Genomic DNA, 11148 nt, shown 5'->3' on the forward strand with positions numbered 1-11148 from the left:
GTCTGAGGGCTCCCAGTGACGCCTGAGAGTGCCACGCCGGTCTCCAGAATCCCGCAAGGCAACTGAAACCCTCTGCTGGCCCTTGCTGGTCTCTTGAAGACCCCTTGCCCAGATGCATGTGTCTCTGGGGACTGAGGAGTGAGGACTCCAACAACGATGCCTTTGAAAGTCTTCACCGGCGACTGTGAGGGCACCACACAGACGCGTCTGAGGGCCCTACACCGCCACCTCTGAGAAACCAGTGTCTCCTGAGGCCCACATCATCGGCGACTCAGGGTCCCACACCGGCGCCTCTGGGGCCCCACACCAGTGCCTCTGGCAGCCAGCCACTGGAAACTCTGTAGGTCCTACACCGGTGACTCTGAGGGCCCCACCGGCGTCTGAGAGGACCATGCCGATCTCTAAGGATCCCACAGGGCTCCTGAAGATACTGCCGGCCCTCAATTGCCGGCCCATTGTTGGCATCATACGGCCTGTTACCGGCCTCTGAGGGCCCTTTGTCGGTCTCTGAGAGGTCCTACTGGATTATTAAGCATTCGCATTTCGCACAAACAACTCCAATGGCCCCTCACACAGCCATCTGTGAATGGTGTGGGCTTGGCGCCACACCAGTGTCTGAGGCACCACAACGACGTCCATGTGAGGGCCTCACACCAGCACCTTAGAGGGCCCACACCGGCTGCTTTGTGGTTCCTGCACCAGTGCCTCCGACTCCGAGGGCCCCACACCACTGCCTCTGGGGAACCCACACCGATACCTTTGATGGTCCCATGCCAGTACCTCTTAAGGTTCCACACCGGCGGCCCCGGGTCGGCTCTATACACCCGTCATTCTGAGGGGCTGAGGGCCCCAACGTCCCCACCAATTTTCGTCGATTTCTGGCACTGCCCGGGTATTTGTCCCAAAAGCCTCCTCCTCCTGGATCTGCCAATGGGGGTCAGGTGTCGAACCATTTCTGTTTTTTTTTTTTTGAAAAAAAAAACACGTGTCAGGGCTATGACGAAAAATAAGTGGCCTAAGTCCGATGAGAAAATGGGATTTGGGGGTACCCTAGGTCTGGCTCCGTGACTTGATATGCCCCCCCCGTGCTAAACCCCTGGATCCGCCAGTGGTCAAGCATTGTTATTGAGTGTGGGGAATTCCTGCTGAATCCATAGACATTCAGTTGTGAAGACCTGGTCCTATCATCCTAGTCCAGGTTCGTAGGGGCTTCTTGGCCAGACTGGAAAACATTCATACACTACGCCGGACGCCCGTGAGACCCTCTTGCGCCGAAATTTGGCGCAACCGATCTTGCGCTGAAATTTTTGTGTGATTTGAGCCAAAAATTAGGTGCCTATTTGTGCGAAAATTAAGGCCTTTTTATATAAAGCACATGTGCAGTGTGCACATCTACCGATCAAGGCTATATGAACCAGACAGAGTGTTCCGGGGGCGGGGCCTTGTATGCTCTCCCATGTTTGAGCGTCCGAATGAGTTTTTCATTTCCACAGAAACCCAATGCCTGAATAGTGTTAGCACACTCTTGCTTCATGCCGTGAAACAAAGCTGGAGCCGTGAGCTCCGGGGCCACAAATTTGTGCCGATGTTAATAACGGCGGAGCAGCATGTGCTCCGGCACATCACCCTCTTCTCGGCACACTCTGCGCCGCGGGGCACCGCTTGTCTAGGCACTGCTGGCACGCCGCGGAGTTGAGACAGCCGATTCGGTGCCTTATTGGAGCGAGCGGCTCCAGTGGCCCGCCCTTATCTGGTGCACCGAAACGGCATCCTCTCGGTCCGCTCCGGGGATAGGGAGCGGCGACGTGCTCCCGAGGAGTGGCTTGAATAGTGATTCTGAGCAGTTGTCGCGCCATTTCTGCGTGGCCGCACAGTGAACCGCCCTGGTCAGCGAGTGGGCGTTTAAGGGCAAGGCGGCCGCTTGTTTTGTCAGGTCGTCCGCGCTCTCAATCCCCTCGATAGCAGTATTGCTTAGGGTGACCATCCCACCTTAACCCTTGCCCGCACATGGTGGTTGCCACCCCCTTCCCCCCAGGTAGTCTTTCTGCTCTGAACTCAACATTTTTAGAGCTAGAAGGCTGATTTTTCGTATAGCTGCTGCTCTATCCTTTCTTAATATCTACCGAAAATTTCAAGTTTCTGTGATTTTTGGTTTCAGAGACATGACCTTGTTTTTCAGGTCGTCATGACCCAAATGGCTAATTCTCAACATCTTGCGTTTGCCATGGGCCTTGTGAGCTTTTGACACCTTGATTTCGGCCTTTTTTGCCAGTCTTACCTCCCACCTATCATCGAACATGTTGTTCGACGATGTACAGGTGTCAAGGTCAGGGTCAAGGTCAACCTAGGTCATCTAAGATAATTGCGTTTTAGGCAAGCTGAATTTACTTTTTGTGGAGTTTTATGACTGCATTTATGGTAAAAACTTCTCAGATCATGATTTTATGTAATATGGACACACAAAAAATCGGTGCACACATCAGTATACACACAGACACACACAGACATACAAACACATATAATAGACCTTGACCTAACTTGACCTGAAATGACCTCAGCAGCAAAAATCTGGTCGGGTAGTGTGACAAAGAGGTTCTAGCTGGCTTGGCAGCAGAAAACAGCATCGTCGTCGGTATATGATAAGCAGCGCACTTGATATCCAACGGTGACCCAAAACAGCAACATTTTTTTAGTTTGGCCTGACCTGGAAGTTCAATGACTGACCTGAGAAGGTAAAACTGGGTATCATTGGATTTTTCTCTTCCCAAAGAATCTTTTTGGTCTTCACCGCTAAGCTCTATCTCCAACAGGAACGAAATGGCGAGGGGGTGGCAACCACCCCCATGTGCGCTCTAGGATGGGAAAATGGCATGTGCGGGCAAGGGTTAACCATCACAATCAGCAATGACATATTATAGTGCATGTATGGCCTAAACTTTTGAATTCATTTAAAAGGGGGAAAAACGCAAGAAAATGCGTTAATTGAAAAAAATGCCCTTTTAAATGAATTCAAAAGTTTAGGCCATACATGCACTATAATATGTCACACCTGTCCATTGATAATCCTCAATCAGCAATGAATTGATATGAAATGGATCCCATTTTCAGAACGTGAAGCTGAAGCCGGGCCAACGCAGAGCTGCGGATCGTACACTCGCGACTGGGCTGCTGGAGCGGCCGGCGGCAGCATGGATGACAAACGTCAGCTCAGCAGCATGAAAGTCACGCGGGTAGGTCAGGTTGATGAGCCAGTCTTTTATGTATGGTCACTTTTCGGATTATTCTCTGGGATAATAATATCTAACTCACAAGTCCATATATTTCGGATGATATTGCTCACCCTTGGTCACTGGACAAAATAAAAACAATTACATGTATGAAAAACCACACACCAAAATTATTCCCTAGACGGGTTACATTTTTCAAAAATATATCACTTGCCAAAAAACTGACACGGTCTTTTAGCTTGCATGTTTCTCTACATAACAAGTAGTGCAACCAATCTTCTAAGTTCTACATATACCTATGGATACCTACTACCTATACTTGTGTCTACAGAGATACATCGGACACAATAGATCAATTTGCACAACCGGGTGTATGTTTAGTTCCTATGGATGACATCTTATGCTCATGTCGACCTATTTCTAAGGGTGAAATCCCATATTGGACTAAGGCCAAATTTTCCTACATCTCGGTTCATGTATGGATCTTTTTCTTTTATTTCTATTGCTTCGCGCACGATTCTCTTTTTCCAGTTACTCTCACATGCCAAAGCTTTGCCTTCCATGGGGTGCATGTTTCTACCGCACTGCCTAGTGTGCCGAGCGGGTGCCGACTTTTGTACCCGCCCGTGCTCGATGTCTTTAGCATGCTCGTTGAGCCTGACATCTTTTGGGCGCCCTGTTTCTCCAATGTAAATTTCGCCACATTCACATTGCATTTCATATATCGTACCCTTTTGCTTGGCCTTGGGAATCCTATCTTTCACGTTAACTAGTGACTTTTTTAGAGTTTTTGACGAATGCCCTACAATTACGTTGTGAGCGCGTAGAAAGCGGGAGATGGGCTCGCTTACTCCTTTCACATAAGGCATGGAGACATAACGAGGGCGGTTCGCTGGTCGCGGACGGCTGATCGGACCGGACGGCTGGTCCGACCCCGGCGGCGCTGGCTGACTGGTCCCAGGCGGCTGGTTCGATCCCGGCGGCGCTGGCTGACCGTTCCCGGATGGCTGGTCCGGCCCCGGCGGCGCTGGCTGACCGGTCCTGGACGGCTGGTCCGACCCCGGCGGCGCTGGCTGACCGGTTCTGGACGGCTGGTCCGACCCCGGCGGCGCTGGCTGACCGGTCCCGGACGGCTGGTCCGACCCCGGCGGCGCTGGCTGACCGGTCCCGGACGGCTGGTCCGACCCCGGCGGCGCTGGCTGACCGGTCCTGGACGGCTGGTCCGACCCCGGCGGCGCTGGCTGACCGGTCCCAGACGGCTGGTCCGACCCCGGCGGCGCTGTCTGACCGGTCCCGGACGGCTGGTCCGACCCCGGCGGCGCTGGCTGACCGGTCCCAGACGGCTGGTCCGACTCCGGCAGCGCTGGCTGATCAGCCGAACATCTTCGAATGAAGTCACCTCGGTAGCCGTTCAAGGCGAATATATCCTGCAGTGTCTTTTCTTCTTTGTGGCGAGCTGATGCATTGCTGCAGACATTTCGGGCTCGATCGTACATGTTTTTTATTATTCCGCGCTTGATGGATTGTGCGTGGTTGGATGAGGCTGGTATATAGGCATTGCTGGCGATGGCCTTTCTATACACTTCAGTGTCGAGCCCGCCGGATGCGTTTCTGGTCACCAGGACATCCAAGAAGGAAATTTTTCCATCGGTCTCTGTCTCCATGGTGAACTTGATGGAGTCGTGAATGTTATTCATTTTGTCCAGGAACTCTGCCAGAGCATCATCACCATGCTGCCATAGGACCCACGTGTCATCCACGTAGCGGCGCCATATAGCTGGTTTTAGCGGGCTGGCTGTCTAAAACCAGCTATATGGCGCCGCTACGTGGATGACACGTGGGTCCTATGGCAGCATGGTGATGATGCTCTGGCAGAGTTCCTGGACAGAATGAATAACATTCACGACTCCATCAAGTTCACCATGGAGACAGAGACCGATGGAAAAATCCCCTTCTTGGATGTCCTGGTGACCAGAAACGCATCCGGCGGGCTCGACACTGAAGTGTATAGAAAGGCCATCGCCAGCAATGCCTATATACCAGCCTCATCCAACCACGCACAATCCATCAAGCGCGGAATAATAAAAAACATGTACGATCGAGCCCGAAATGTCTGCAGCAATGCATCAGCTCGCCACAAAGGGGGCGTTCCACGACAAATCGACAAGTGCCCTGCACCCTCATATTTTATTTTTTGCTTAAAATTGGTCTAATGGGTTGTGATGGGCGGGGAAGCCAGCTGTGGCAAGGATTTTTTTCTTCGAACAACGGTTTCCGAGATATAGCCTCGGGCAATTCCTGGAGTTCGCGCTGCAGCCCTATGTTTGGCGGCCTATAACTCAGAATCTATTGGTTTTTTACGATAAAAACTTGATATGGTTCAACTCACAATCAACCAACAAACATTTTGGCTATCTCGGATTTTCAATTTTTGAAAATTTTGATCACGTGACCTTTTGTCCTATTTTTCGAAGAGTGACCTTGATATTTTCCCCACTGAAAGTTGCAATTTTGTCTGATGACGATTAAAGCCAAATCATGTGTCATTCATATGCGATAATAAAAAAAGTGGTTATCGCCCTGCGTTGACCTCAGGTCAGGTTATTTTTATGACCTGTCCATTATTACGAGCGGGAGCGACAGCGAGATCTCGAGAATAAAGCAAGATAGCGACAAGCGGTAAACGGTAAAGGGTACACACGGATAAGGTTTATAATTTTTACTGAGGTCATTTTCAGGTCAGGTCAAAGATGACGTCACAGGAGCTAAAAGGAAGTCAAAATAGCGGCACTATACATATATGAAGTTTTTCTCAAATAACTTTCAAGGTATCCCAGCTAGGAACAAACTAATAGCACCATCGTGATCCTCTCGTCGATCCGCATCGAAACATATGTATGTTGACCACGAAAGGTCGAAAGGTCAAAAGTTCCCCTTAGATCACGTGACCTAGGTCAACTTTTGACCTTTCGACCTTTCGAGGTCAAAATACATATGTTTCGATGCGGATCGACGAGAGGATCACGATGGTGCTATTAGTTTGTTCCTAGCTGGGATACCTTGAAAGTTATTCGAGAAAAACTTCATATATATGTATAGTGCCGCTATTTTGACTTCCTTTTAGCTCCTGTGACGTCATCTTTGACCTGACCTGAAAATGACCTCAGTAAAAATTATAGACCTTATCCGTGTGTACCCTTTACCGTTTACCGCTTGTCGCTATCTTGCTTTATTCTCGAGATCTCGCTGTCGCTCCCGCTCGTAATAATGGACAGGTCATAAAAATGACCTGACCTGAGGTCAACGCAGGGCGATAACCACTTTTTTTATTATCGCATATGAATGACACTTGATAAGGCTTTAATCGTCATCAGACAAAATTGCAACTTTCAGTGGGGAAAATATCAAGGTCACTCTTCGAAAAATAGGACAAAAGGTCACGTGATCAAAATTTTCAAAAATTGAAAATCCGAGATAGCCAAAATGTTTGTTGGTTGATTGTGTGTTGAACCATATAAAGTTTTTATCGTAAAAAACCAATAGTTCCTGAGTTATAGGCCGCCAAACATAGGGCTGCAGCGCGAACTCCAGGAATTGCCCGAGGTTTTATCTCGGAAACCGTTGTTCGAAGAAAAAAATCCTTGCCACAGCTGGCTTCCCCACCCATCACAACCCCTTACACCAGTTTTCAACGAAGAATAAAATATGAGGGTGCAGATTTAATTTTTTATTTGTCGATTTGTCGTGGAACGCCCCAAAGAAGAAAAGACACTGCAAGATATATTCGCCTTGAACGGCTACCGAGGTGACTTCATTCGAAGATGTTCGGCTGATCAGCCAGCGCTGCCGGAGTCGGACCAGCCGTCTGGGACCGGTCAGCCAGCGCCGCCGGGGTCGGACCAGCCGTCCGGGACCGGTCAGACAGCGCCGCCGGGGTCGGACCAGCCGTCTGGGACCGGTCAGCCAGCGCCGCCGGGGTCGGACCAGCCGTCCAGGACCGGTCAGCCAGCGCCGCCGGGGTCGGACCAGCCGTCCGGGACCGGTCAGCCAGCGCCGCCGGGGTCGGACCAGCCGTCCAGAACCGGTCAGCCAGCGCCGCCGGGGTCGGACCAGCCGTCCAGGACCGGTCAGCCAGCGCCGCCGGGGCCGGATCAGCCATCCGGGAACGGTCAGCCAGCGCCGCCGGGATCGAACCAGCCGCCCGGGACCAGTCAGCCAGCGCCGCCGGGGTCGGACCAGCCGTCCGGTCCGATCAGCCGTCCGCGACCAGCGAACCGCCCTCGTTATGTCTCCATGCCTTATGTGAAAGGAGTAAGCGAGCCCATCTCCCGCTTTCTACGCGCTCACAACGTAATTGTAGGGCATTCGTCAAAAACTCTAAAAAAGTCACTAGTTAACGTGAAAGATAGGATTCCCAAGGCCAAGCAAAAGGGTACGATATATGAAATGCAATGTGAATGTGGCGAAATTTACATTGGAGAAACAGGGCGCCCAAAAGATGTCAGGCTCAACGAGCATGCTAAAGACATCGAGCACGGGCGGGTACAAAAGTCGGCACCCGCTCGGCACACTAGGCAGTGCGGTAGAAACATGCACCCCATGGAAGGCAAAGCTTTGGCATGTGAGAGTAACTGGAAAAAGAGAATCGTGCGCGAAGCAATAGAAATAAAAGAAAAAGATCCATACATGAACCGAGATGTAGGAAAATTTGGCCTTAGTCCAATATGGGATTTCACCCTTAGAAATAGGTCGACATGATCATAAGATGTCATCCATAGGAACTAAACATACACCCGGTTGTGCAAATTGATCTATTGTGTCCGATGTATCTCTGTAGACACAAGTATAGGTAGTAGGTATCCATAGGTATATGTAGAACTTAGAAGATTGGTTGCACTACTTGTTATGTAGAGGAACATGCAAGCTAAAAGACCGTGTCAGTTTTTTGGCAAGTGATATATTTTTGAAAAATGTAACCCGTCTAGGGAATAATTTTGGTGTGTGGTTTTTCATACATGTAATTGTTTTTATTTTGTCCAGTGACCAAGGGTGAGCAATATCATCCGAAATATATGGACTTGTGAGTTAGATATTATTATCCCAGAGAATAATCCGAAAAGTGACCATACATAACTAATTTCCTGGGAAAAAATGACCTTAAAACAACATATTTCAAGCCAGTCTTTTGCTTGCTGTAGCTACTTTGAAACACCTTTGTGCATTTTACAACCGACACAACTACTGACAGGTGTGCAGAGTCGATGGACGATTTGATGACTGACTCCGGGTTTGTCAGAAATGTTTCATCTTGCCTGCAACAATTCTTTGCACGCTCTTAGATTGCAAGACCTAAAATTGCAATATGTTTTAAAGTAATGTGCAGAGCTATGAAGAGGTTCTGGCACAAGTGTTGTTTCTGATTTTAACTGAAAAGGATTGTTCAAAACGTAAGCTTTGTCTTTACTACGACCAAATCTGGCTTTGAAGCATCAACGAACGTTTTAGTGTCTTGGGCCATGCTATATTGACACCGATCCGGAGTGGATTGACACCGATCCGGAGTCGGTAAGATTTGGGCGACTCAGACTTCCGGCACCGCGTGCGTGCGTGCGTGCGTGCGTGCGTGCGTGCGTGCGTGCGTGCGTGTGTGTGTGTCTTTCATTTATACCACTTAACCTTATCTAGATACTATATCAGTGCTGTTTCCTGTCCGCTTGTGCAATGTTATCCCCTCCCCTACACCGATTGCTGATGGGTTTCGTTCCCTGTGCGTTACAGCTCGCTTTCCACGTCGGTGGCAGGGCTTACCTAGCGGACCGGTGGAGTGGCGGTGGTACGTGTAGCTCACCTGGGGCGGCGGTGGCAGCATTCGCTGTATCCGATCATCTCCCAGTCCAGAGGCCCCGTGCACGGCACCGGCCGGCGGCATGGACCTGGTGCAATTAGCCTAGCTCGGCCAGTCGGCCCAGCTTGTTCTCTCTCGGGCCGCGGGCCGACGTCGAGGAGCTCAGGCGGGCCAGTCACATGCTGCAGCTACAGAACCGAGATGGTGGACCTCGTCGCAACGCTGCGCGGGCCCCTGGACCACTCAGAGGATGAACAGGGGGAACCCACCAGTCATCTGCAAAACTACGGATAGCCAGTCGGCCCTGTGCTCAAGACCGGCGACACAGCTCGAAGTTGCAGTGTGGAAGTCCCTGCTTGCGCGGGGAGAAAGATGACCGGATTCAAATCGGCGGCCCCGGTGCGGGCTGTAGGGTAATAAGCGTGCCCCAAGGAGGCGGCACAGTTACCGTGGTTAAACCGTGGTTAACAGTTACAGTTACCAGTTACAGTTAATCGTGGATTGTCACCCAAAGGTTAATGGAGGCATGGTGGCGTGACGGCGGACGGTCGGCGCGGCACCTTCTGTCACGGGATTGACAGTGCTGCATGGAGTGAACACTTCGGTGGAAATAGAGTGCGGGTCGGGGTGATGAAGCTCATCATTGAAATAGTTGTGAGGATCATCAGATGACAGACAAGAGCGGCAAGCGGGGAGGAATTATACCGGTGCTAGGTAAAGTTCGTTATGATCAAAGTGTAACTGATAATTGTACGATCCATTTGCTGTGCAACTGCTCATTGTGACGTTCATCCCCCCTCTCCCGTGGCCGTATGTATGAGAACGATAGTTCCGGCGATTTTTGACTAGCATTCGTAACATGATGCATGACGATGTATTTGTTTGGCGGGCTTTTCTGCACATTATACATGACCTGTTGTCTTCCCCTACCGCGATATTACTGGTTACCGATTCGCATGCCATGAATTTCACGCATCAGACCTCAATTACTTTATTGTGAACATAAGTGACTACGATTTGCGGGCAACACTTCTTTACAATTATAAATGCGGGCAACACTTCTTACAATTACAAGTATTTGTATTTTGTATGATCATTCAGATCATAATGATCATTCATATTCGTGATTGTGGTAACCTCGGTAATTTGCCGTTTGTGAAACTGTTCGGCGCGGTGAGAGCTGACATTTGCCGAGTTGAGCTCGGACCGAGCATGTTAGTTCTGCGCTGTTGGTTGCTACTATTGATGTCAATTATAGAAAACCAGAGTACCGATACCAAACAAAATACCAACCAAAACCGTGAGAAATATCGAAACCGAACCAACCTAGGAACATGAGGCAAATACCAAATTTATACCAATTTATCTGCGTCATATATTAGTATGGGTTCATAATACCAACAAAATATCAAATATTTTGGGATTGAAATACCAAATACCAAGTTGGTATCGGTTTGGTATCGGTATACCAAAATGTTGGTATCCGATTGACATCTCTAGTTGCTACTCTGTGCTCGTGGTAAATTCACATTATCATTTATACAGTTGAATGACAGATGAAGTTTCGTCTCGGCTTTGCGTGTGATTGGTGAAATTTTTTTTTTCCGTTTGAAACTGGTTAATGTGCGTTTTGTGCGCATATTTTTTAACCGGACTTCTTGAAGTATTCAGATGAATACACGAAGCACTGAGGGGGGATGCAGATTTCTGGCTTCTCGTCAAACTTCCTAAGGAATGTTCGAGACGGATTTTGTGGTAAATTTTCCATACGTAGGTCTAAAAAGTCACGTCGATGTCAGGTTAAGTCTGGGAACAAATATCTGCATTGGTTTATATAATGATAAATATTGTTATTCACCTGGGAAGGAATCATGTTTAGGACGAATATTCGAAACACCAGGTACTTTTTATTTATGGTAGCTTTCGAAATACTTTTAAATATAGCTATATAGCTTTTAAATACAAAACACGGTGTACCGCTGGCAAATGTGTACCGTGTGCTGAAGTAGTGAAAAAGTGCAGACCTGCGGAATTATAATATGTATTTTTTGTATGCATGTTGTTTCGCCGTTTTGA

At 49.2% G+C, this 11148-nt stretch overlaps 1 long non-coding RNA gene across 1 annotated transcript; it reads left to right on the top strand.

Moving 5' to 3' along the window:
• The first annotated feature begins 3104 nt into the window (after nucleotides 1–3104).
• Nucleotides 3105–10765, top strand: LOC122368852. Its single transcript, XR_006254312.1, has 2 exons — nucleotides 3105–3230; nucleotides 9006–10765. It is a non-coding gene; the product is annotated as an uncharacterized LOC122368852 (long non-coding RNA).
• Nucleotides 10766–11148: the final 383 nt, after the last annotated feature.

Source organism: Amphibalanus amphitrite, unplaced genomic scaffold (genome assembly GCF_019059575.1).
Source record: "Amphibalanus amphitrite isolate SeventyFive unplaced genomic scaffold, NRLGWU_Aamphi_draft 000982F_arrow, whole genome shotgun sequence".
Taxonomy (NCBI): Eukaryota; Metazoa; Arthropoda; class Thecostraca; order Balanomorpha; family Balanidae; genus Amphibalanus; species Amphibalanus amphitrite.